This window comes from Equus caballus, chromosome 1, assembly GCF_041296265.1.
Source record: "Equus caballus isolate H_3958 breed thoroughbred chromosome 1, TB-T2T, whole genome shotgun sequence".
NCBI lineage: Eukaryota > Metazoa > Chordata > Mammalia > Perissodactyla > Equidae > Equus > Equus caballus.
In genome coordinates this window covers 87,478,333-87,502,557 of record NC_091684.1, presented here as the reverse complement: position 1 = coordinate 87,502,557, position 24,225 = coordinate 87,478,333, and the positions used below count along the sequence as shown (strand labels likewise).

Below are 24,225 nucleotides of genomic sequence, written 5' to 3'. Positions count from 1 at the left end.
AGCCGGGAGTTGAAGTCCCGCTCTGGGCCTAGGCAGCGGGAGCACTAGTGATCCCGAGGCTGGGAAACCACATTTCCCTTAATCCCATGCATTCGCTTCCGTCACTCGGCGGTCGCAGAGGCGAAGCTCGAGGCCCCACACGGAGCATGCGCATCCCTTCTCGACGCCTACTGCCCCCCGACGGCCGAGGGGAGGTAGTGCCAAGTGACCAGGCTCTCGGGGGAGGGAAACAGCCGAGGCGAAGGTTGCCGGCTGCCTCAGATTTGAAGGAGCTCTGAGGGACCCTCGTTTTAAATTCCTCCGAGCTTCCTTACGCCGAACGCTGGCCTTCTGTGGGAGGTGGGATGCTGCTGACGTCGGCTTGGCCCGAAGAGCCCGGCGCGCAGCCCACCCCGCGCCTTCAGCGGTGAGTCATCAGCGTTAGTTCTGGTGCGGTACGGCCCCGGCTCTCTGCCTGGTTCCGTCCTCCAGGAGCGCAGGATGAGCAAGACCGCACCCGGGGGATCAGGCTGTGGTCCAATCGAGGGTAAAATTCCACGTGCCCCGGTTTCAGACTGGCGCTGGGAAGTTAGGAGTAGAACAAGGTGTCTACATACCTCCCATAGGACGCGGGCCCTGAGGGCCGAGAGAATGCAGGTTCCCAGGGACCCGGGGAGGGACTCGGGCAGCGCTCCCTCGAGATCGAATGCTGCCGCCCCAGGACTCGCGCCCTCCCGGCCGGCCTGCGGCCAACGCCCGAGGGCCCTGGTGCAGGCGGTGGGTGGAGAGGCGAGCCTACCAGGGTCCTGGTGTTAGGAAGGTGGAGGGAAGGATGAAAATAAGTGCCTGGCTTATGGTGCTTAAGTTTCCGCAAGTTTTGGAAACAGAAGGTAACTATATTGTTGAGAAAAGTCTTGGGTGAAGTACACAGAAAACCCACTTCAAACGGGCTTAAGCAAAAAAGGTAATTTATTCAAGTAACTAAATAGCCCAGGAGGAAACATCTCAGGTACTGTAGGTACCATAGTCTCTTTGAGTGGCAATTTAATTTCAGCAAAATAGCCCTCTATTAAAATTACTTTTTATTTGATTGTTTTATAACATTGTCTGTACTATATTTAATTTTAAAATCTGTTTTGGTTTAATAGTTGTATAAAAGCAATAAGCATAAGGAGTTCATACTGTATGTTTGTACTTATTTAAGTAAAATAATAAACGTAATTAAACTAATAGGGGGTCAGAAGTAATTTTTTTTCCTCTCAAAGGATTTGTATATTTGTTAGTTATCTATTGCTACCAAACAAGTTATTCCAAAACTTTTAAGACAACAGCAATCATTTATTATCTCTCACAGTTTCTGTGGGTCAGGAACTTGGGAGCTAAATTCTGGTTCAGGGCCTCCCATAAAGTTGCATGAAGATGTCACCTGGGGCTGTGATCATCTGAAGGCCTGACTGGTGCTGGAGAATCCACTCCCTGGGTGACTCACTCACGTGACTGGCAAGTAGGTGCTGCCTTTTGGCCTAAGTTCCTCTTTAAGGGGTCTCTTCAACAAGCTGCTTTAGTGTCCCCATACCATGGTGGCCTGCTTCTCCAAGAGCTAGAGGTCATCCAGAGACCAGTGCAGATGCTTCAGTGCTTTTTATGATGAATCCTTGGAAGACACACAGTCACTTCTGCATATTCTGTTGGTCACACAGACCAGCCCTGATTCACTGTGGGACAGACCACACAAAGGTGTGGGTATCAGGAGCATGGATAATTGGGGGTCATCTTAGAGGCTGGCTGCTACAGGATATTATGCAAATTTGAGAAAAGCATCTGTTTCTACACAGTTTTGGGATTCTTTAGGGCCGCTACATACTTTCTATGGCCCCTGAATACTCTGAAGACAAGAAAACAATTTTCCTTCTTGTGGGAAACATGGAATTAGCAGGCTGTGATCACTGTGGCTCTTGGGCACATGTCACTGAGATCTGCCTGCCTCTTTCCCAAAACAGAGTTTATGTATCACAATAAGGATGGAGAATGTGAAATGTCTACAAATTTCTTCTTAGAAATTCTTCTTTGTTAGAAATTATGCTGACCTGCTTTCTACATTTCAATTAAATTGTCATGAAAGTAATAATTGGTTGTTACTAAGGGTATCCTGTTTTTTATCTTCAAGAAAGATAGTAAAAGGCCTCTGTTGATATCTTGAAATTTTCATTTTGTGATTAAAAAATTATAATGAGTTAACCAAAAAGAGCGATCATCTCTAATTTAGGCAGATCTATTCATTCAAGAAAAACCTAATTGAGCATCTATTATGTGCCAGGCACTTTTGTAGGTACTTGGGATAAATCGATGACCAAAACAGAGATCCCTGTCCTGTGGTGATGGGGGGCGAGTAGACTGTAGACTATAGATATAATAAAGAAATACATTTTACCAGCATTTAGAAGATGATGAGTGTTAAAGAAAATATGAAAAATAAGAGCAAAGCAGGGAAGTTGGGAATGTGGGACTGAAGTGGGGCAGATTGCAGTATTAAATAGCAGTATTTAAACAACTGTTCAAAGTTACAATGAGCACTGAAGGAAGGAATAAACAAAACCACCCTAATCTATTAACTAATCAAGATGTTGCTCATTCCAGTTACCAAAATGCTTTTACCTACGAGGGAAACTTCATTGGCACTCTGACAGGCCTATAACAGAAATAGTTTTGAATAACTTGTTAGCGTCTTCAGATCTCACCACAATGGGAGCCATCCTATATCACCTATTGAGAGGACTAGTGACCCTTCCATTTACTTGTGTACTGTCCTCTATTAAACTCAAGACTAAGGTGGGTAAAGATCGTAAAAGAGACAATATGTATAATGGAAAGAATAAAACTTTAAAAACCCAGAGATCATGTCAACAATCTGTGAAGTCAGGGTTCTCATAGTCTAAGATATGAACAAGATAACAGTGAATTAGAATTAGGGAGAGGCAAACCAGGATGGTTGCTCACCCTGATTGCAATTCAGTGTGATAAGTGCCATGAGGAAGGAATCACAGGGGCTGGCCCAGTGGCGCAGTGGTTAAGTGTGCATGTTCTGTTTGGTGGCCCAGGGTTCGCTGGTTCAGATCCTGGGTGCAGACATGGCACTGCTTGGCAAGCCATGCTGTGGTAGGAGTCCCACATATAAAGTAGAGGAAGATGGGCACGGATGTCAGCTCAGGGCCAATCTTCCTCAGCAAAAAGAGGAGGATTGGTAGGTGATATTAGCTCTGGGCTAATCTTCCTCAAAAAAAAAAGAAAAAAAAAGAAAAAGAAAGGAATCACAGTGTTGTGGCGGCACAAAGCAGGGGGTATCTGACCCCACAAGGCACCCCAGAGGAGGCTGGGGCTTGAAATCAGAGGCCAATTAGGAAGGTCAGAGGGTGGGAAGGGCACTCAGGAACACTCTAGGCAAAAATAAATAAATAATAAAGACAAATAAACCCAAGATAGTGATGACATGGCAATTAGGGAAATGAAAGCAATTTGGCATGAACTCAGGAAAGAGACTACCGGAAAATGGTGAGAGGCAAACAGAGGCAGAAGCCAGCTCGCTCTCAGATGCTATGCTGAGGAATTTGGATTTTATCCGGGAGCCTCTGGGGAAGAATTTTTTTTCTGACTGCAAAAGTAACGCATGATTATAAAAAGGAATCTGGGAAATATAGAAGAATATAGAGAAGAAGCTAAATCACACCAAATACAAATCATATATTGTTTTTGTTTTTTTAGTTAAAAAAATATTTGCAGTCATGCGAATTTATATCCATTGATTTTCACCTAACATAAGTATTTTCACATTTATTTAGTACTTAGAATAAAAAAAGTTTTTAAAAAAGTCTTTCCTAATTCAAAGGGCAAAATACTTTTTTATTAATGAGATTGAATATTTTATGTTTATAAGCTGTTTCTATTTCTTCTTTTGTAAATATCTGTGTATTTTGCCTGTTATCCATTTGTATGAGCTCTTTGTATATTAAAGATATTAATCCTTTACATTTATATTTGTTGAAAGTGTTTTTCTGAGTTTTTTTGCCTTTTAAGTCTATGACTGTTTGGACACAAAAACATTTAAAATTTTACGAATTGAAATCATTATTTTATTTTTTCCCATATTAGGATATTTCTGATCATGAGATCTGATCAGTGTTCTTATTTATTTGATTTAGCTTTTCAATCCATCTGGAATTTATTTTGGAATATGGTATCATGTAAGGATCTCCTAAATAGATTTACTTATTTTTCCCATATAGGTATCTATTGTCCATGAACATTGTTTCTCTGTTACTTTATCATGTCACCTTAATTTATTAAAATTTTTATGCATAATAGTGTTTGTTTCTGAGCCACATTTTTGCATCAATTCATCCTTATATCAGCACCATAATACTTTAATTATTGTAGTTTTATAATATTTTGTAATCCAGAGGGCAATTCTCCCCCCAATACTCTTATTTCTCACAAATAAATTATTTCCGATGAGTTTTATAATCATTTTTCATAGTTATTGACCTTCTCCTTGAACTTTGTTTAATTAAAAAACTAATGCATGCTTATCTTAATAAATGCAAGCAATACAAATGTAAACAAAAAATATAAGGTTAGACTCCTCCTTTAGCACACCCTAATCTTTCTCTCCAAGTTTAACCACTTTACCCTAGATATTTCTTTTTGTATATATACACTGAATTTTCCCCAATTCTCTGCTTTTCTGGTGATGGAAAGGGACGAGCATCCTCCCTTTTAATCCCGAAGAATGCAGTCTGTGCCCTTAACCTGTCTAACTACGGAAATTCTATCCCCTCTCTAGATATCTATGGGTGTCCCAAGGCTGTTTGCTTTTCCACAAGTTCACCGTTACTGTCACTTGCCACCTCTTGTTCCAGGTTGCTGCTCTAATTTTCTCTCAACCACCGGAGCCCATGACGACTTGTTTAGGCCACAACACCAGCTCCTACTGCTTTCACTCCAAACGTGGACATAATACTTCCCTTTATCCCCCAGATCACAGCTAAGACATGGCTGTCACATTTAACAGACTTTATTAAGGATTTTAGCTAAGAAAATGCAATACAGGAAGGAAAATTTAAAACTAGATATGAGATATAATTGCTCCCCTGGTCCACCAAGAGACTCCCTACTGGCCATCCCTTGCCTTAGGCCCCTACCCCCTTATGCCCTTTCCAAGGGCCTATTCATCTCCATGTGAGGGTCACTTCTCGATGGTTCTCTGTGTCCAGTACAGGGTTCAGTTCTTATTACCAACCAATGGAGTCAAAATTACCCTTGAAAATCTCTTATATAGCCTAAAATGTGTGGTATGTATGGTTTTGTGTATGTGATTCTGTAGAAAGATTATTTTTTTATTCTTCTAATTCTTCATCATTAATGTTTCTCTGCAGCTCTCAACTGTTCACTTTTTTTTTCAAGGAAACCATCTTGCCTAGTCACTTAAACAACAAAGTTCACTTTTGTTTGGTTAATGGTTGGGAAACCTTTAAAAACATTCAAACATTCTTTTCCAGGGTTTCAGGACTACTGCCTCTTTTGCCTAGGGCACACACTGCCCAAGTAATGTGCACTATTTAAATTATTACATCTCTATCTTTTTTAGCCGGTAGTTGAATTCTTTTAAGTTAAGTGCTTATGATGTGGCTATCAGATAGTCTTTGCAGACGACAACCTTTTACACCACCAGCTAGAACTCCTGACATCTCAGTCTGAAGCATCTGGATTCTTGTCTTGCTTCACCAAGAAGAGTAGGAAAATAACTGCCAAATTGTCCTACAAAAATGTGTTTGAAGAAGAGGAAGGAGGCAACAATGAGATAAGATAATAATAATGGCGTGATGAGAGCAAAGAGAGTAAGGAAGAGAACAATATGGGATGATGAGGTTAGAGATGTGGTCTCCAGCCAGAATGTGATATAAATCATGATAGATCGTGGCTGAAGTGAATGGAGAGTAGTTACCTGATGGTTCTGAGCAGAGGGGTTACTTGGTGGTTCTCAGCAGAGGAGTAACGTGATCCAACTTACGTTTTAGCAGGAGCACTCACATTGCATTGTTGAGGGTAGCCCGGCTGAGCGTGAGGGGAACCTACCACAGGGAGCAGAGGAGGGAGATGACGAGTATTGTGTGCACCTTGAGACAAGCGGCAGCAGCAAGGACCAAGCAGAAGACGGAAGAGCATTTCCTGACACTTAGTAAATGAACGAAGTCTATCTGAGAGGTATAAGAGGTGGACGGAGGAGATGCTGTGGTGCCCCACCCAGATTCCCCTTGCAGGGTGGAGAGTGTTGACTGCTGAAGACTCTCTTCTGGAAATTGCTCTTGCCTAAAGGGTGCTGCCATGCTCAAGGGTATAGCCCTCTCCTCTGAGGCAACCTGCATCCAATGACTAAGTTAAATAGGGGTAAAAAGATTTGGGATAATTCTGAAGTGCTATCCCATGGCCTCTCTTGAAGCCACACCACAGTTCTTCTGCCCAGTTCTGCTTCCCTCACTCCCTTATGGGTGTCCCCAAGAGTGGTCCCCAATAAGCCTGCACACAACCTGAGTTTCAGAGTCTGTTTCCTGGGTAACCTGACCTGAGAGTGATTCTGTTAAAACAAATGAGACTATGCCATTTCTCGACCTAAAACCCTGCAGTGGCTCACCAGTTCACTCACAGGGAAACCACAGTCCTTCCAGTGGCCTACAGGCCCTAGGCGATCTGGAGCCCTGGACCTCTCCAGCCTCATCGCCTATTACCCTCTTCCTCATTCACTTTGTTCCGGAGCCACAGTGGCCTCTTTGCCATCCTGTGAATATGACAGGTACATTCTGGCCTCAGGATCTTTGCACTGTTTGTTCCTTCTGCTCTTCCCCTTGACATCTTCATGACACTTCATGACTCCTTCTCCTCCTTCAAGTCGGCTAAAATGTTACCTTCTCAATGAAGCCTTGCATGTGCGTTCCACTGAAAATGGCAACCTCCCCCCACCACTCCCAACCTCCATTACTCTATTCTCTATAACCTCCCCCCACCACTCCCAACCTCCATTACTCTATTCTCTATCACTTATCACTCTCTAACATACTGTCCAATTTACTTATTTATTTTGTTTGTGGTTTGTTGTCTTGTTGTCCACAGAGAGCAGGAACTTTTCCCCTTTCCCCTCCATTTTGTTCACTGACCCCAGAACCTGGAGCAGTGACTGGCACTTTGTAGGTGCTCCCTAAATATTTTTGAACAAATGAATGAATGAATTTGGAATCCTTATCAAGTGGATTGTAGTAGAATTCATGGGGTGTAGTTACCCAGCGATAGTATGCAGAGCAAAGAAAAACAGAATTACAAGCATTTAGGTGCAAGCAGAAAAAGAGGAAATTGGAAAAGACACAGAAGAAGCCAGCACAAAGGCAGAAACAGGAGAAAGCGTCACAGGAGGCCAGAGGTGAGGTGGGAGGGAGAACAAACCACCATGTACGGTGCTGTCTATATGTCAAGTGAGGTAAAGACTTACGGACTGAGTGTGTCGCCCAAATTCAGAAATCTAACCCCCAGTGTGAGTATTTGAAGGTGGGCCTTTGGGAGGAAGTTAGGTTGTGAGGTTGAGCCCTCTTGGTAGGATTAGTGCCCTTATAAGAAGAGGCCAGAAAGCCAGGTCCTTCTGTTTATTCCGTGTGAGGACACAACGAGAAGCTGGCTGTCCACAGCTGGAAGAGGGCCCTCAGCAGAACCCGACCGCGCTGGCACCAGGATCTCGGACTTCCGGCCTCCAGACTGTGAGAAATAAATGTCTGTTGTTTATCAGCCACCCAGTCTGTGGTACTTTTAGCAGCCTGAGCTGACTAACGCAAAGACAGAAAAGTGTCTACTGATTTGATGGTTGGTAGGTGGCTAGCAGTGTTGAGGACTAGTTAGGGAAAGAGAGAGTGTTCGGAAGTTCAGAGCTCTGAATTTCAGAAGTTCAGAGAAGTTCAGGAAAGAAGTAATGAAGTGGAAACGGTGTACGGATCCCTTTCTCGAGAAGCTTGGTTGTAAAGACAGGAAAGAGGCTGGAGCGGGAAGGAGGGCTCAGGTTGAGGAGGTGTGGGTGCATTGAGGGGGCAGAGAGAAGACTAATCGAGTATTTTAAATGATGTATGGGAAGAGCCAGTAATTACCATCTACTTTATCATCAAATCAGAGTTTTGAGACAAAAAAGAAACAGGACAAATGCTGAATTGAATGGCTGCCAAGACAACAGGGACTTTCTGTAAAGCAGGACGTTCAGTCACCCTATCCACGGCTCGCTGCTCTTCGCACCTAGCAGGCTGTTACCTCTTCCAGCAGTAGGTGGCAGTAAAAAGCTTGCCTCTTTTTGCCTTATGATGGGGTGGCAACTAAGTATTGGTAAACGTTAGTTTAGCCACAGGCTAAAAATAGGAGATTTCAATTTAGATTTTACTTTGGCAAAATTCATTTGTACCTGTCTATGAAAAGAAGCATCTCCATTGGTTCACAAAGAGGAAATAATATTTGACAATTTATAAAATGTTAGTTGTGTTGTATTTTCATACTGAGTCTTTTTACCTTTAAAAGATGAACTTTTGTCTTCCTCCTAATAACAGAGTAATGTCTATTAATTTTACCACTTCAGTTTCAGCACATGCACTGCTGTATGCACACATTTCTTATTTGTATACTGTATATAAATTTTTAGTCAAGTCCAATTTCCATATATCTTGGGGGACCTTGCTATTGAAGATTATAAATATTTAAAAACTATTACAAATGATACCAAATTTCTTGTTATCAATGATAAGAGTAGAGATGTCCAAAGATAAAAAATTTTAGAAGTTTGCAATAGTAGAGTGAAAGAATGCACATTATTCAGGCAATCTCGGCAGAATCTAATGTCATAAAATTTAAAATTCAGAAAGACTTTATGAGAGAAAAAACAGAATTAGAATATTCTCTGCAGGTCCATCAGATAAATCAGTTCAAAACCCACATCTGCATTTATTAGCTACGTGACCTTGAGCAAGGAAAGTATTTAACCTCTTTGGGTCTGACTCTGCATTACAGAGGTCACAGCTGCTGAGACGTATCCTTCAGCTGTCTGGAACTGGCAAAGCTAGAGTCACTCATGGCTTTGACAACAAACAAGAGGTGTCCATTGTCTCTGTAAGAATCCCTGAAACACCCTTGTTTCTAGGAAGTTCTCCTGGCTTTCTGCTGATATCATAGACTAATTTGTCCATCAGCTGGTTGACTCCTTAGTCCTTGCACATTTCGATGGCTAAAGTTTGTAGCAAATTTGAGAAATATGATAAAGAGAGGAGTATGGGAAGGAAGGCTGCTGGGAAGTGGGTGCTGGAAATGATTGAGACCATCAGTAATGTAAAAAGAAAAAAAAAGGCTAAGGGGTGCTTCATGGAAGCAAAGCTCCTCTGTCGTAAAAATTTGCCAGACTTGGATAGTATTCTTTCTTCTTTCTTCTCTCTCCTGCCTCCCTCCTCCTTCCTTCCTTCCTTGCTTCCCTCCTTCCTTCCTTTCCCTTTCTTTCTCCTTCTTTCTCTCTCTCCTTTCTCCTATTCTTTCTTTCTCTCTTCCTTCCTTCCTTTCTCCTTCCTTTCTTTTCCTTCCTTCTTTCCTTCCCTTCTTTCTTTCTCTCTTCTCCTCCCTCTTTCTTTCTTTCTTTCTATCTCAACAAATATTTACTATGTGTCTATGTGTGAGGTTACAAATGAGAACAAATCAAACTTGGTTCTTGTCTTCACGAAGCTTCTACTCTACTGAGGGAGAGACACAAAGAACAAGCAAACAAACCCAATACCCAGAAAAAGGCTGTTAATTTTCTCTAGAACTGATCGAACTCAAGAGATATTCTTGCCACCATGTGGACAGTTGCACCATCATAGCTTTGGGGTCTGCACAACTAGATTTCCCACTGAAATGAAGAACTGGCAGGTGTGCAAGCATTGCCCCCTAATTTCTTTCTAAAAAGAAGCCTTTATAGTTATAGTCAAACAAAAATATTAATAATGAGCTAGCCTCCCACTGTTGCTCAGAAGACCCTATAGCTATTGCTAAATAAACCACTGCTATCACTTCCTCTCCATCGACTTGTCACGCACTCAGGGACTGTCCTGGGCCTTTTCATGTGGGGCTCACATTTGAAACTTCTGCCAATGGAGCCTTAATGTGTCTGACTGGCAGCCCTGCAGTCGTCTCCATCGGCTCTGTTTCAGTGGCCAGGTGGGATGAATGCCTATTTCGTTGAGTTGTGCCCCAGAGGCTGATTAAAGTGAAGGCTGCCGCACAGGGCCCTCGCACACCTAACCAGAGATGTAGACGACGACAAAAACCAAGGATGACCAGTGGCTGGGTGTGAAATGAATTGAGATAAAGTTTGTTGAAAGGAAGAGGGTAATTAGAAGGAACAGGAATAATCTAGACAGTACTCAAGGAAGAAAGCAGCCGTGACACTGGGAAAAAAAGATCTAAGTAAAATTTGGTCTCTTTCTCATTAGTGCTTAATTGTCTTCAGTCAACACAGTCCAACTTTGAGAATATACTAAATCCCTTTCAATGAGAAATTCCAGACCTTTCCACTTTGCTCATCTGGAAACTTATATTAAGGTCTGCTCCTGAATATTCCTTTTAACTATCTTATGTATAATCTGATGAATTTCTCTTAATCATTCTTCACAAGAACACATTTCTCAAATTGCAAACTTCCATAACTTAACACTCTTAGAGTGATTTCGGTGTATGCATATAGGAAGAGATTCATTTATAACCTCTCTGCCCTGATTTGTTTATCTTGTTCCTCCTTCTTCATTCTGCACCTTGAGAAATGTTAGGAATCTTGCTTTTAGGAGATCAAAGAAAGAGAAAAACAAGTTTCTCCCACACTTTTGTCTTTTGTTTAGGTTAAAAATCAACATTGTTTGTTATTTGCCCAAGATATACTATTAAAATTACCTCAAAGCTTTTTGACCGAAATGTGTATGGAGAAGCCTTGTGGCAAATTGTAGAGCTACTTTATAAGAAATGATTTTCAAATGCTAGCAGAGAGCATGGCATTAAGTTTCTAAAATGGCATTACATTAATTCAGCAAGAGTATCTTAGAGGCATTCTGAGTCAGAGGACAGGATGACATTTTGACCTTAAAAGATAGAAGGGTAACTCTAAATAGCTAATTATGAGTAGGGTTCATTATCCATATTGGCATACGCGTTAGGGCGAGTTTCCTCTATGGTCTCAGTGGCAGATCCCACTCTTATACACTGTTGAACAGCTTTTCCTCCTGGTTCATACATGATGAGGTGACTATCTCTGTCCCCTGATGAACTAGTGAGGGAACAAAGCCTATAATTATCTTCTGTGGGGATGGCAATCAGATACTCCAGCGACCTTATCTGATCTTTAGAAAGTATTCAACAGTGGAAGTAGTGTTTCTTGTGAAGTCAGAAGACCTGGTGTGGAATCCTAACTCTGTCACTTGCTAAAATTATAACTTCAGGCAAGCTACTTAATTTCTCTGAGACTCAGTTTCCTTGTCTGTAGAATGTGAAAAATAATGACTACTTTACAGGATTTTTGAAAAAATTAAATATAATACTGTATATGAAAGTAGTCGGCACGAGCAGATGCTCTAAAATGTGTTTCCTTTCTTCTGTGAGGCTAGAGGAGTGGAGAAGGTGGAGAGCGTCTCAGTCAGCTGCGGCTGCAGAATAAACCACACCAGCACTCAACGTCCACTCTCGCTTATGCATCCGCGAGGCAGGGGGGTGACTGCTGTAGACTGTGCATTGGCTCAGGTTCTTGTCTTGTTCTGGGGCCCATGCTGAAGGGAGAGTTGCTACTTTGGGCATGTCCTTCTAATGGCAGAGGCAGAAGTGCAGGAGGGTTGAGCGAAAACACATGAGGCCTCTCATGGTCAAGGTTCAGAACCTTGTGGCGTCACTTCTACCCACAGGCCAAGCCAAACATCAGTGGTGCGCGGAAATATATACCACCTCCAGCTGGAGGAACTGCAAAGTCACATGCAAAGGGCATGGATGCTCATTTTCTTGTCGGCATATGTTGACCAGGGCATCTGCTCTGCACCAGGCATTTTTTAAGAACTGGGAAAAATGTGCAATCCTCAGAGAAGCAAGACCAGTCCCCAGACCTCATGGTAAGGGGACCGGGCCAGCCAAGCCCAGGCTGATAAAGGCCCCTGCATCCTATGAGCAGAGGGAGCAGGAAGGAGACTCACGTGGTCTGAAGGGACAGGGCGGCATTAGAGTGTTAGCCGCTTCACATTGCAAAGTCGCGAACAGAGTGATGGGACTGTGAAGTTGACACAGTATGGCATCCCCCACAGATGAGCCCCTTGGTCTAAAAAAACCAGGTGATGATTATGAAAATAACTTCTGTGCTGTAACACCTAGTTATTGAATGACATCTATAAAGAGGTTATGGTGAATATCTGCTCCCTGTAGAACAGTGGACTACACATTAATGGACACACGTGGATTCTCTTCTTTTTGGTTTGGTCTCAGGGAGGACGTTAAGGCCTCTCTCTGATCCCTCATTTCACTCTCCAGAGGAAATCTGATGTGATTCAAGGGGAAAAGGGAGCTTCCGGAGGACCCTGCCAGGCTGCTTTCCAGCGAGGCGGTGTTCGGAGCGGGCAGGGAAAGAGCCGCCATTCTCCTCCTCTATTTGGGCTTATCTTGATTGCCCACGAGTTTGGAGGGATATAAGGCTGGGCTGGGGGCCTCTTCTGCTCAGGAGAGGTTTTGGTCCTCTGAAGGCAAACGGGATCATGGTGAAGCCAAAGAGAAGGAAGTCTTTATGCCAAGGCCCGCCTCTGCTCATTTTCTTGTCGGCATATGTTGACCAGGGCATCTGCTCTGCACCAGGCATTGTGTGGAAAGACAAGCAAGGGAAAGACTAGTGGAGAGATGGACTAATGAGCCATCGCAAAACAAGGTGATTTTACACAGTGTGGGAAAAGTAAACCCACCTGCTATTAGAATACACCTGAGGAAGGCTCCGAAGAGGAGGTGTGACCCCTGAGGGAAGTATGAGAGTTGAGTGCAAGTTGTAGGTCACAAGAGGAAAAGGTGACATGTTTTCTGGAGTTTTCAAGCACAGCTCATGCACAAAAGAAATGAGAAAATAGTGTGGACATGAACTCTAACAGGAAAAAAACAGGGACTCACTTGTGATATCGCCTGTTTACATGCCTCTCAGGAAGGAGACTGAGCAGGAGCAGACACCCGAAAAGCGAAGCTGTTTGCTGGCTGCTTCTCACAGCTTGACTCTTTTTCAATCATTGAACAAATATCATGTGCCTGGATCCAGCAACGCACAGGACAGACATGGCTTCTGCCCTCGTGGAACTCAGTCATTACAGGGAAGTGTCTTAAGTGTTGCCACGGAGGAAGGGCAGGGTGTTTGTGAGCCAATAGCAAGAGGATGTGACCATGTCTAGAGCCTGAGGGGAGCCTGGCACAGGAAGCAGGAACTGGCTAGGCGAAGCAAGGAAAAGGAAGAATATCCCAGCAATATGGATGTTTGAAGTATTACATAAGGAAATTCACTTCTGCTATATAGAAAACAAGAAAAGCAAGTAGGATAGATAGTGAGCAATTAGCTTGTGAGGCAGAGGCAGAAATCATAAGACGTTTTAAGTAATTAACCTATAAGACATGTCAGAGACAGAATAAATGAAGCGCATGTATACTAAACATAGATAAAAAGGATGGACCAAATGAGAGTGTAGTGACACATAGAAAGGGATGGAAGCACCAAAATAGACCTTACATATTAATAAGGCACAAGTCCTGCCACCTCCAGCTTGGTGGTGACGCCATTTCTACATTGGCCACACTTGGTGTCACCTATTCTGCCTCATTCGTGCCCCATGTATGCTCTGCCCACCCCTAGAAATGCAGGAAAAAGGCCTGGCGGCTGAGCGGGTCGTTGTGAGCTACGTTGGCTAAGGGTGTGGTACCTGAGTCTCTCTGAGAGGGGAAGTGTGGGTTGGCTCCAGGCACCTCCATCTGCTGACCCCCTTGTCCAACCTCAGCCCCAGTCCTTGTAACCACAGTAACCACATCATCAGCAAGGAGGCTGGTGTGGCAGAGAGAGAAACAAGTCAACCAAACACGGTGGAACACAGGGTTCAGGTGGTGTGATCCTCTTGCCCTGCTTGCACCCCATTCTAAGTGTGCTTTGTTTTAGTGCCATCGAGTTGATTCTGACTCCTAGTGCCCTTGTGTCCAGCAAAGCAGAACCCTGTCCGGCTTTTTTTGTGACATCCTCTTACCTTCCAGCCCTATATCAGACAATGTTCCGCTGTTACAGGGTTTTTGTGGCCAGCTTTCTTGGCAGTGGGTGGCCAGGTATTTCTTCCCAGTCTGTCTAGTCTGGAAGCTCCACTGAAACCTGTCCACCATGGGTGACCCCACTGGTATCTGAAATACCTGGTGACATAGCTTTCAGCATGAGAGCAACACACAGCCACCGCAGTATGACAACCGACAGACCAGTGGTGTGGTTCCCAACTGGGAAACGAACCTGGGCCATGGCAGTGAGAGTGCCGAATCTTAAGCACGAGACCCCGAGGGCTGGCTAAGTGTGCTAACTTACCCTCTATCTTTCCCCTTGCCATCTTCCTGTGTCTTTTTAATTGCTCTGATAACCCATGTGATCCAAGCTTCTTAACATGGTCTGTGAGGCTTTCTGTTCTGTGACCTCTGGGATAGTTTGCCTGGTGGTGAACTGGAGACCACCCTTGTATGAGAGTGCTTTCCTACATCACATCATGCTTCCTGAGTTTCTTCCACAGGGCTCAGCAGCCTGAAGATGAAGGGCACCCAGAGCCTTAATAGTTGTGTTTATCCAGGGTTGGGCTTCTGCCAGGTGGGCTCAAAGAAAGGAGGGTAAGGAATCTAGGAAGTTGGCAAGAGGGAGGTTGAAGTGAGGGATCAGAGACTCTAACTTGATTATGGGGAGACCTGGGGAAAAGAAAGGACTGTTTGAGCAGGAGGAAGTAAGGGATCTGTGTGCTGGAGGCCCTCGAGAGGACAAAGAAGAGACGACTATGGCTGTAAGTGAGCGACCAGCTAGAAGGATGGGAGGTTGTGGTGGGAATGAGATACAGTCGTCCCTCCATATCTGTGGGGAATTAGTTCCAGAACCCCCCACAGATACCAAAATCCATGGATGCTCGAGTCCCTTATAGAAAAAGGCATAGTATTTGCGTATAAGCTACACACATCCTCCCGTATACTTTAAATCACCTCTATGTTACTTATAATATCCAATACAGTGTAAGTACCGTGTAAATAGTTGTTATATTGTTTAGGGAATGATGACAAGAAAAAAAGTCTGTACATGTTCAGTACAGACACAACCATCGCAGGCCTTTCCATCTGCGGTTGGTTGAATCCACGGATGGGGAGCCCGCAGATACAGAGGTCCGACAGTGTTGAACGTGTGACTTCAGAAGGGATCCAGGTAACCCCTGCCTTAAGTTTATCAGATAACCTTGAAGGGATGACGCATCTGTGGTTCAGAATTGACTTAACTGTGACTCCATTATCTTTGCACTTCAGTATTCAGCGCTCATTCCACGTCCCTGTAATGGCTAAAAATCCATTACGCTAAGACACCCTTGATCGTTTTGAACCACCCCCTGACTTTAGTGACTAACCCATTACATATAGCTAGCTCATAGCTTTCCTCACACAGGCGTATAGATTATCATCTCTTTCTACTTTGTTATATTATGAGCTTATAAATGTCTTGACATTCAAATTGTCTAAACACTTACTAAAATATCCTGTTTTTAAATTTAATTTAACAGATGATTTTTAAGTACCTGCTCAGAGCCAGACACTGCGGCAGCCCCTGGGCTCCAACAGTGACAAAGAGAAACACGATGCCTGCTGTGCTAAGGCAGCAGTTTGGGGCATGGGGACCTTAAGTGGCATGCATGCGTACAACAGATAAAGGCAGAGCCGCTGAGATTCAGGACCAGCTCCAAGGCACCTCGGCTTACACACGTGGAGAAGCCTCTGTTCCCGCGTTCACTTTATTGCAGGCCCAGCTGACGTCTTCTTTGTTCCCCTTCCCAATTCTCCTCTTCTCAGCTTCCTTTCTCAGTTTTCCAACATAGTGAATTTGGGGAATATCCCCTGGCCCATGTTTCTATACTGTAACTATGTCTGTGTGTGTGTGTGTGTGTGCACACGCGTGTGTCTATGTGTCCATCAAAACATGTAGTATTGTTTTGTTTATAACATTTACCTAAATAGCATACTTTATATATTGTCGTACAACTTGCCCTTCTCAGTCAACATTATATTTTCAATACCTGTCTTATTTGATATATGTAGACCTAATTTGTTCATTTTAGCTGGTGTTTAGTATGAGAGTCCACCACTGGGTGACTATGCCACAGTTTATTTTTGCATTTCTTCACTCATGGACACGTATATAATATATATGATGAGCTAGGCACAAGCCCAAGTGCTTTACAAATATCACTCATGTATCCTCACACAGGTAGCATTATTACCATCCTTACTTTATAGATGAGGAAACTGAGACACAGAGAAGCTAAGTCTCAAAGTCACACAGCTGGTAAGTGGCAGAACCAAGATTCAGACCCATATTATCTGTCACATTAGAGTCTTCATCCTAACCCCTGGGCTTTGCTGCCTCTTTAAGGCATCCGGCCTTCCTGGGCTTGTGTTTGAAGGCTGGCAGTCCTCGTCACTTTTCTTTGCAAGCCATCGTTTCCTGATTTGTAAAGTGGGGATAATACCATCCACTTTATCGATTAACCAGGAAATTCATGTATTGATTCAACATTTATTGAGTTCATCAGAGTCCCTATTCCCAAGCTGCTCACAGTCCAGAAGGGGAAATAGATATGTGTAATGCTCTGGAGGAAATCTTAATTTCTTAGTGGGTTGCAAGAGGCACAGTTTTATCAGGTGAAGACTTCGATATTCCCTTTCTGAAGGGACGACTCCAGGACTTGCAGGTGAATTGGTGCGTTGGGTTGAGAGAAACCAATAGCGCTACCCTGTGTGAAACATGAATAGGAATGGCTGTGTTCCTGGGAGGGAAAAGGGAGGATGGAAGGGCCCCTGCCCTGCTCAGGGGAGGAGTGAGGAAGGAGCATCCTCAGCTGGGGGTGCAGACATGTCCTAGGGGACTTATAAAACATGGGTGACATAAAACCCTCCTCCATCACCCCTACAAAATCTCCAGCAAAATTGACTTTGGCCACTAGCGCTTTCAGTAGGGCTTTCAAGAATGGGATTCTGTCTGGAGAATTCAAGGGCAGCCAGCCATCATAGTTATATGTAATACAAAAGTGGTTTCCCAACTGCGGGTCAGGATCTGCTGGTGCGTGTGAAAGCCATGCTCCCCCAGCAGCCAATGGACTCGACAGTCTTCACCCTGAAACTCGTAGAGAAAAGGAATTTTATCTGTTTTTATCCTTTGAGTGCCAAGGTACAAAGTGCACAGTAGCTAGTAAATAAAAGTGTGAATAAATTTCATTTCATAAATTGATTTGGGGAAACAATGCTTTTTATTCCATAAACCATCTGACAGGAATGAAGAGGCGTGAGGATTAGCCAAGAAGAAAGTTCTAGAACACTGCCCTGTCACGCATCTGAAGGGTGCTGCTGTTCCTGATTGTGTCCCATTTCTCAGAGGCTGAAGGAATTTGTGGCAACTCCACCAAACAAAGGCAGCTTAATTGTCTGCCCCATCACTTAAGGATCTCTCTGGAACAGGGCATTTTCATTAAAAAAACAGAAACAAAAGGTGTAGCATCTCCTCTAACTTAAGAACTGTTAAATTTGTCAATTTTTCTTCCTCTGAGAGTTTATTGTATTATACAACTTACTTTTTCTTCCTTTTTCTTACTCAAGTGTCAAGTTAGAGCAGATGGACACTTGTCTACTCTTGACCGTGACTCGTGCTCCGGTGCCCTGGGCATGATGGGGTCCCCTTTCTTTCCTCTTCTCCCCCTTACGGATTATTCTTTCTGAAAACGGGATGACATAATGGTTGAGAACACAGGCCTGACGTCAGAGGTCCTGGGCTCAAATCACAGCTCTTCTATTTACTGATTGTGTTCTGTGAACTTGAGCAAGTGACTTGATTGGCTCGTGACAGCCAATAGCTAAATTGTCAGGAAATTTGCAAGCCTGCTGATGTCACATTGGTAACTTGAAATCAGCCTTGACGAGAGTATTTACACCATGGAAACTGACAAATGCTACAGATCGTACCTGCCCCCTTCCCTAACCTGGTTTACCAGCACATCACTGCTCAGTTTCCTCATCAATAAAGTAAGAGTAATATTAGTGCACACCTCATGGAGAATTCTGGGGGAGTTAAGTTAAGTATGCTGACTTGTGCATGGCAAATAGTGCTTGTGAGCTGCTCTTGGTGTTTCTCCCATTTTACACGATCCAGAGTCTTTTCACTTCCCGTGCCCCTCTCTGCCATCACTTCAAATACTGGACCAGCTAGACTCCGCTCATACATTTGTAATAAAATTTTTAAAAATCACTTAGATGAATTTGGGCTTTAAAACAACTAGTTCATAATTGATAGGAAATGTGTGGTCTGATGTTGTTTATGAGGCAGATGCTGATAATACTTATATTTTAAGATTAGAATTCTTCTAAATCTAGCATTAATTACTTTTGTTATACACATTTCATTTGACTAGCGGTTAAAAAGAAATTTGCCTTTGAAATTTCCATTTTTCTTCTCCCAATTAAGGCAAAGACTATAAAGATAGTTTATCATGGCATTTGGCAGTTCAGTAACAAACATGTTCTGAAAAATTTAAATAGCTATGTTGATGTAAAACGTGCTGAAAATTCAATTAATTATATTCAAGTTAATGAAGACTTTGGTGCGCAAATATGCTCTTGGTAATATATTGCTGTTATCTGAGTGCTAAAAATATAATCCATATTATAAATATTTGATTCACTGTGAATCACTAACAAATTAACCACTTACGGGTATTTAAATATAAATATTATACTGATAAAGCTTAAGCTCAATGTTTTCTTAAGTGAGTCCTTCATTTATTCTCAGTAGGTTTGGGGGCCATTATTTTCTATTAGTCTTCATGATTAATGGAATATGTATATCTTAGTTTAACATTATCAGCATTTACATTCTAGGAAGAAAAGTGTTATTAATGCATAACCAATCATCATAAAATCATTGCAGAATCTGCACCTGGGGTACCTTATATTGGAGAACTCTTCAGCCACGATGCTTAGAAGTTCATCTCTTCAAATGACTGTCCTCTTCAGAAAAAAATAATAGCCTTCTTGTATGATGTTTACAAAATGCCAGATGTCAACATGTAGGAAGATAATGGTGTTGAAAGGAACATGGAAACCTGTTTCCTGGATTGAGGAGCTTGAACTCTACGCCGCTGAAGCTCCTTCTCTTTCAAGATGCTCTAACGTCAACAAATACTTTGTGTGCCCAGGGGAATTCTCTCCCTTGCAGTAGTAAACGCTTCCCAAGCCTTTCTCTGTTAGTGGAATCGGGTTCCGTCTCAGCAATGTTTCCGGAAGATTAATATAGATAAGCGCCTCCTCCTCAAGCAGAAAAGGACATTCCCAGAGGATGCTGGGGCTGCCCCCAAGGAGAAGTTGTTCTCCCATTCTTCCCATTCTGCTCCGCTTCTTCTGGCCCCCAGAATTGGGCTTCCTGAGTCCCATACGGTCAGTTCCAATCTGTGCTCAGGTAGTCCCGGCCCCATCTGAAGAGTTTTGGCCCCACCCCTCCTGATGAGGCTGACTCGGGAAGCAGTACCCATCACCTGGCTGAAAATCGTGTTCTTCCGACCACCACCCGCTACCTGTGCTGCTCCTGAGGCTTCTGCCCTGGACTTCCCGGTCCTGAGTTCTCTTGACATCGTGGGTCCCAGTTTGCAGGATTAGGCTTCTGTTACTGTCTCCACTTCAAGTTCTTCTCTGGCAAATTCTAGTTCTCTAGACATTACGTGAATCTGGATCTCGCTCTAGCCAGGCCCATCATGACTGAGGCTTCGCCCTATGACCCTGCCCTGTGGCTTTGTCCCAGCTATCTGAAGTTGCACGTGTTCCCCGTTCCCATGTCTCCTGTCCCCCATGATGACTGACCACCTGCAGGGACTCTTCAGCATCACCTGTCATATGCCCCAGCACTCTTTCTGTTCCACTGTCCACTATTTTCTTTTGAACCCTGGCTATGAACTATTTCCCAACCACTCCAAGGGGGAGCATAGCAAAATCATTAAGAGCACGCACTTTGGCATTAGACTGTTGGGTTCCAGCTTTGCCTATTTATACCCAGGCGACTTTGGCAAGTCACTTGATTTCTTTATACCTCATTTGCCATCTTTAAAATGGGTTTATCTGAGTGCTTACAGGGTTCTTAAGAGGATCTGTAAAGTGATATTTGCAAAGTGCTTAGAAAGTGCATTGGCACCTGGTAAGCTCTATATAAGGATGCGAAAATTGTTACTGGTTTGCTAGGGCTGCCAGAACAAAAATACCACAAACTGAGTGGCTTAAACAACAGACATTCCCTGCCTCAGGTCTGGAGGCGGGAAGGCCCAAATCGACGTGTCGGAGGTTTGCTTTCCTCTGAGGCCTCTCTCCCTGGCTTGTTGATGGCCATCTCCTCCCTGTGTCCTCATGTGGTCTTCCCTCTGTGCGTGTCTGTGTCCTAATCTCCTCTTCTTATGAGGACACCAGTCATACTGGATTAGGGCCCACCCCCAATGACCTCATTTTAACCTGATTACCTCTATAAAGACCCTGTTCTCCAAACACAGTCACATGCTGAGGTACTGGAGGTCAGGGCTGCAACATCTGAATTTTAGAGGACCCAATTTAGCCTATAACAATAACTGATCATTTGTGCCAAGCTCCCTTAAGCTATGCACTTTGACTCTCCCTGGCAGAACCCCTGATGGCTTCCTACCGCCACCCCTCCTCCAGCATGAGGCTGGGGCAGCAGGCGGACATTCCTCACCAGCCCGGCCTGAGCTCCAGCCGCCATTCCTCAGTTCCCCGTGATCTGGCATTGTAGAGTAGGGGTCCAGCCTTTGGTCTCTTGGTCCAGTGTGTATTCATTCAAAATTGTCAGCAGTGAAAACCAGAAAAAGAGAAATCAGCTCACCACAAAAGGACGGCTCCACTTGGTTGTAGTTAGAAACAGAAAGAAAAGTTCCAGCCACCAGAGAGACCCCAACGGGCTTGCTTCCTCGGATGAATGCTTTGATCCCTTCAGAAACCCTGAATGTTTTACAAGACAAATGCTTTGACCTTCTTCAAATGAGTATTATCACTGCTCTTTAAATAGCAACTTTTTGTTTCCTGAAGATTGGCCCTGAGCTCACATCTGCTGCCAATCTTTTTTTCTTTTCTTCTTCTCCCCAAAGCCCCCCAGTACATAGTTTATATCCTAGTTGTAGGTCCTTCTGGTTGTGGCATGTGGGACGCCACCTCAGCATGGCCTGACGAGCGGTGCCATGTCCATGCCTGGGATCTGAACCAGTGAAACCCTGGGCTGCCGAAGCGGAGGGCGCGAACTTAACCACTCGGCCACGGGGTGGCCCCTAAAAGGCAATTTTGAAGTTTGCAAACTTACAACTACAGCATGAGCATCTGCTCCTTGCTGCCTATTGTGAAGTCTTGTCTTCCCTGCATATCATAAGGTCCCTTCTCCAGACAGCAGTTCCTGCAATGGAGGCCTCCCCAGTTATGTTCATGTATGAAAAAGCCTGTAATTTTGAGGTGTTATGGTACTGGAGTATGATGGGTGCCCAGCTACTGGCTGGTAAGTTTTATCTTCTCTCTTTCCTTCAATGCATCTTCAGTAAATGACAGTTTTATTTTAAATTCTGAGTCTCTCGGGCCTGGCCCCATGGCTGAAAGGTTAAAGTTCCATGCACTCCGCTTTGGCATCCAGGATTCGCAGGTTCAGATCCCAGGCATGGGCCTACTCCACTCACCAGCCATGCTGTGAAGGTGTCCCACATACAAAAAAATAGAGGAGGATTGGCACAGATGTTAGCTCAGGGTTAATCTTCCTCAGGAAAAAAAACAGGAGGATTGACAGCAGATGTTGGCTCAGGGCAAATTTTCCTCAGGAAAAAAAAATTCTGAGTCTCTGTCTGGTCTTGTTTCCACAATAATTGTTAACAAGGTAAATGCAGATAGTTCCTGTTTATTGAGCCTGTGTGATGTCCCAGGCAATGCTAAACACATTATTTCATTGAATCCTCAAGAGCTCCCTATGAAGTAGATGTTGTCATCCTCATCTTACCAGATAAGGAAATGAAAGCTCAGAGCAGTGGCAGAACTGGTGAGCGGCAGAGTCTGGATTTGAACCTGTGTCCTTTCGACTCCAAAGTCCAGGCTCCTATCACTCTGGGATTTAGGTCTTCTAAATCCCTCTGGCTCAATCATTATTTGTCACCAAGTGGGACTGCTCCTCTCCTCTTGCATTTTCTTGTTCTTACATAGTCTTAAGTATAGCAAGATGTGCCAGTGCGGATCTGCACTTCTGCGTGTTCAAGACCAGAAGGGCTGAGATGAAACAGTGAATCATCTGATGGGGAAACAGGTATCCTAAGAGAGGCGTCAGCTCGAAAGCCCTGACTTTATCAGGGACAATGGTTTCCTTTATTCTGCCCCAGGGATTGGTTTATACTTAAAATTGAGTTGAATGAAGTCCAGATTAAGTTAAAAACAAAAAATAAAATATAATGTAATAAATGTAAAAGCTCCAAGTAAATGATAAGAATTTTACCAAATGATTTGGAAGGAAAAGTCAGAGAATTAACACTTGCACGTACACCTGGCTGTGGTAATAATAGGTTGCTTTTCTCACAGAAACATGTCAATACCCTCACTCCAGACAATGGGCATTAGGCGTGAACTACACTGACTAATGTTACCTTTGAGCTTCATGGGACAATGTTCCCTTCCTCTTCAAGCTGTTCTTTCATTGCTTACCCAGAAGCGGCCCTCCCCCGGCCTTAATCACCACAATTAAACCAGCATTCAGCTGCACAGTGTGAAGGTGTATTTATAGCGAGTAGGTGCTTTATGGTTTTTAAATGGCCAGAAAGTGCAACCACACTAAAGTCAAGAGTGTGCTCCATGGTTTCCTACCAGCTTTTTGAAAAATTGTAGGATGGAGGAGATGAAAGCCTTTTGCCTCTCAGACTGCTTGGTGTGACTACAGGCGTTGTGGTGTTGTTAAGTCAGGAGGACCGATTGGGGTTCAAATCCAGTCACTTAGTACTTGGCTGAGCTCAGGCAAGATACTTCATTTGAACTTAGCTTCCTCATATACATGAGGAGTATCATCTACGGGATGAGGATGATAAATCTTACAACAGAATTGTTGGGAGGATTGAAAAGTGAACTCTGGGGAACCTTCAAAGGTAAGTGATCACAATAACACCGGCGTATGGTTAACCATCATGCATGGGCTTGAAATTCTACAAGTCAGTAATTTATTTCCAGCTAAAACAGAATCAAGTGTAAGGGTTTTATTAGAAACCAAATGGGATGTCAGGTTCTGACCAGTAGGAGTCGACACTGGCTCATCCACACTTATCTCCAGAAACAGTGAAACCCGCAGCCCATCCTCCTGCACAGCTGCTCCCAGCTGTGCACCCTGGCTAGGGCAGAGCGATGCCCCACACAGGAGACAAAGCTGAAACGTGAGGCGGGCAGGGAGCATCATTCTGGTCCTCTATAAAAGCTGCCCGTTACCTGGTGTCTTCTCACACCCCTGAAGAGCTGAAGGAGATGCAAGTGTAAATAAATTCTGTCTAATCTATTACCACAGTCCACATTCTTCAGGTCGAAATGTTAGTTGTTACCATTATTATTGTTTTCATCTCAAATTTGAACAGTCACCAGAACAAAATTCCTTCTGACTTCTGGTTTTCTCCCCTCCCATGGCTGCCTCGGACGGAGGAGGCTGCTGACATAGGCTCATTGTTGAGTTCCGCGGGGGCTGGAGCTCAGAATCAAAGGGAAGACCTTTTGACTCATGTAGCAGGAGTCCCAGAGTGAAGCTACTCTGTGATCACCCTAGGATTCAACATGTCAGAGCTGCAAGAAGAATGGCAGAGGCCACATGGTAGCCGAGAGCAACAGAGACAGCACCGGGGGACCCTC

General features: G+C 43.8%; 1 long non-coding RNA gene across 1 annotated transcript; it reads left to right on the top strand.

The window, feature by feature from the left end:
* The first annotated feature begins 141 nt into the window (after positions 1 to 141).
* On the top strand, positions 142 to 23,103 carry LOC138916442 (uncharacterized). Its single transcript, XR_011423721.1, has 2 exons — positions 142 to 406; positions 19,256 to 23,103. It is a non-coding gene; the product is annotated as an uncharacterized lncRNA (long non-coding RNA).
* The last annotated feature ends 1,122 nt before the right edge of the window (positions 23,104 to 24,225 follow it).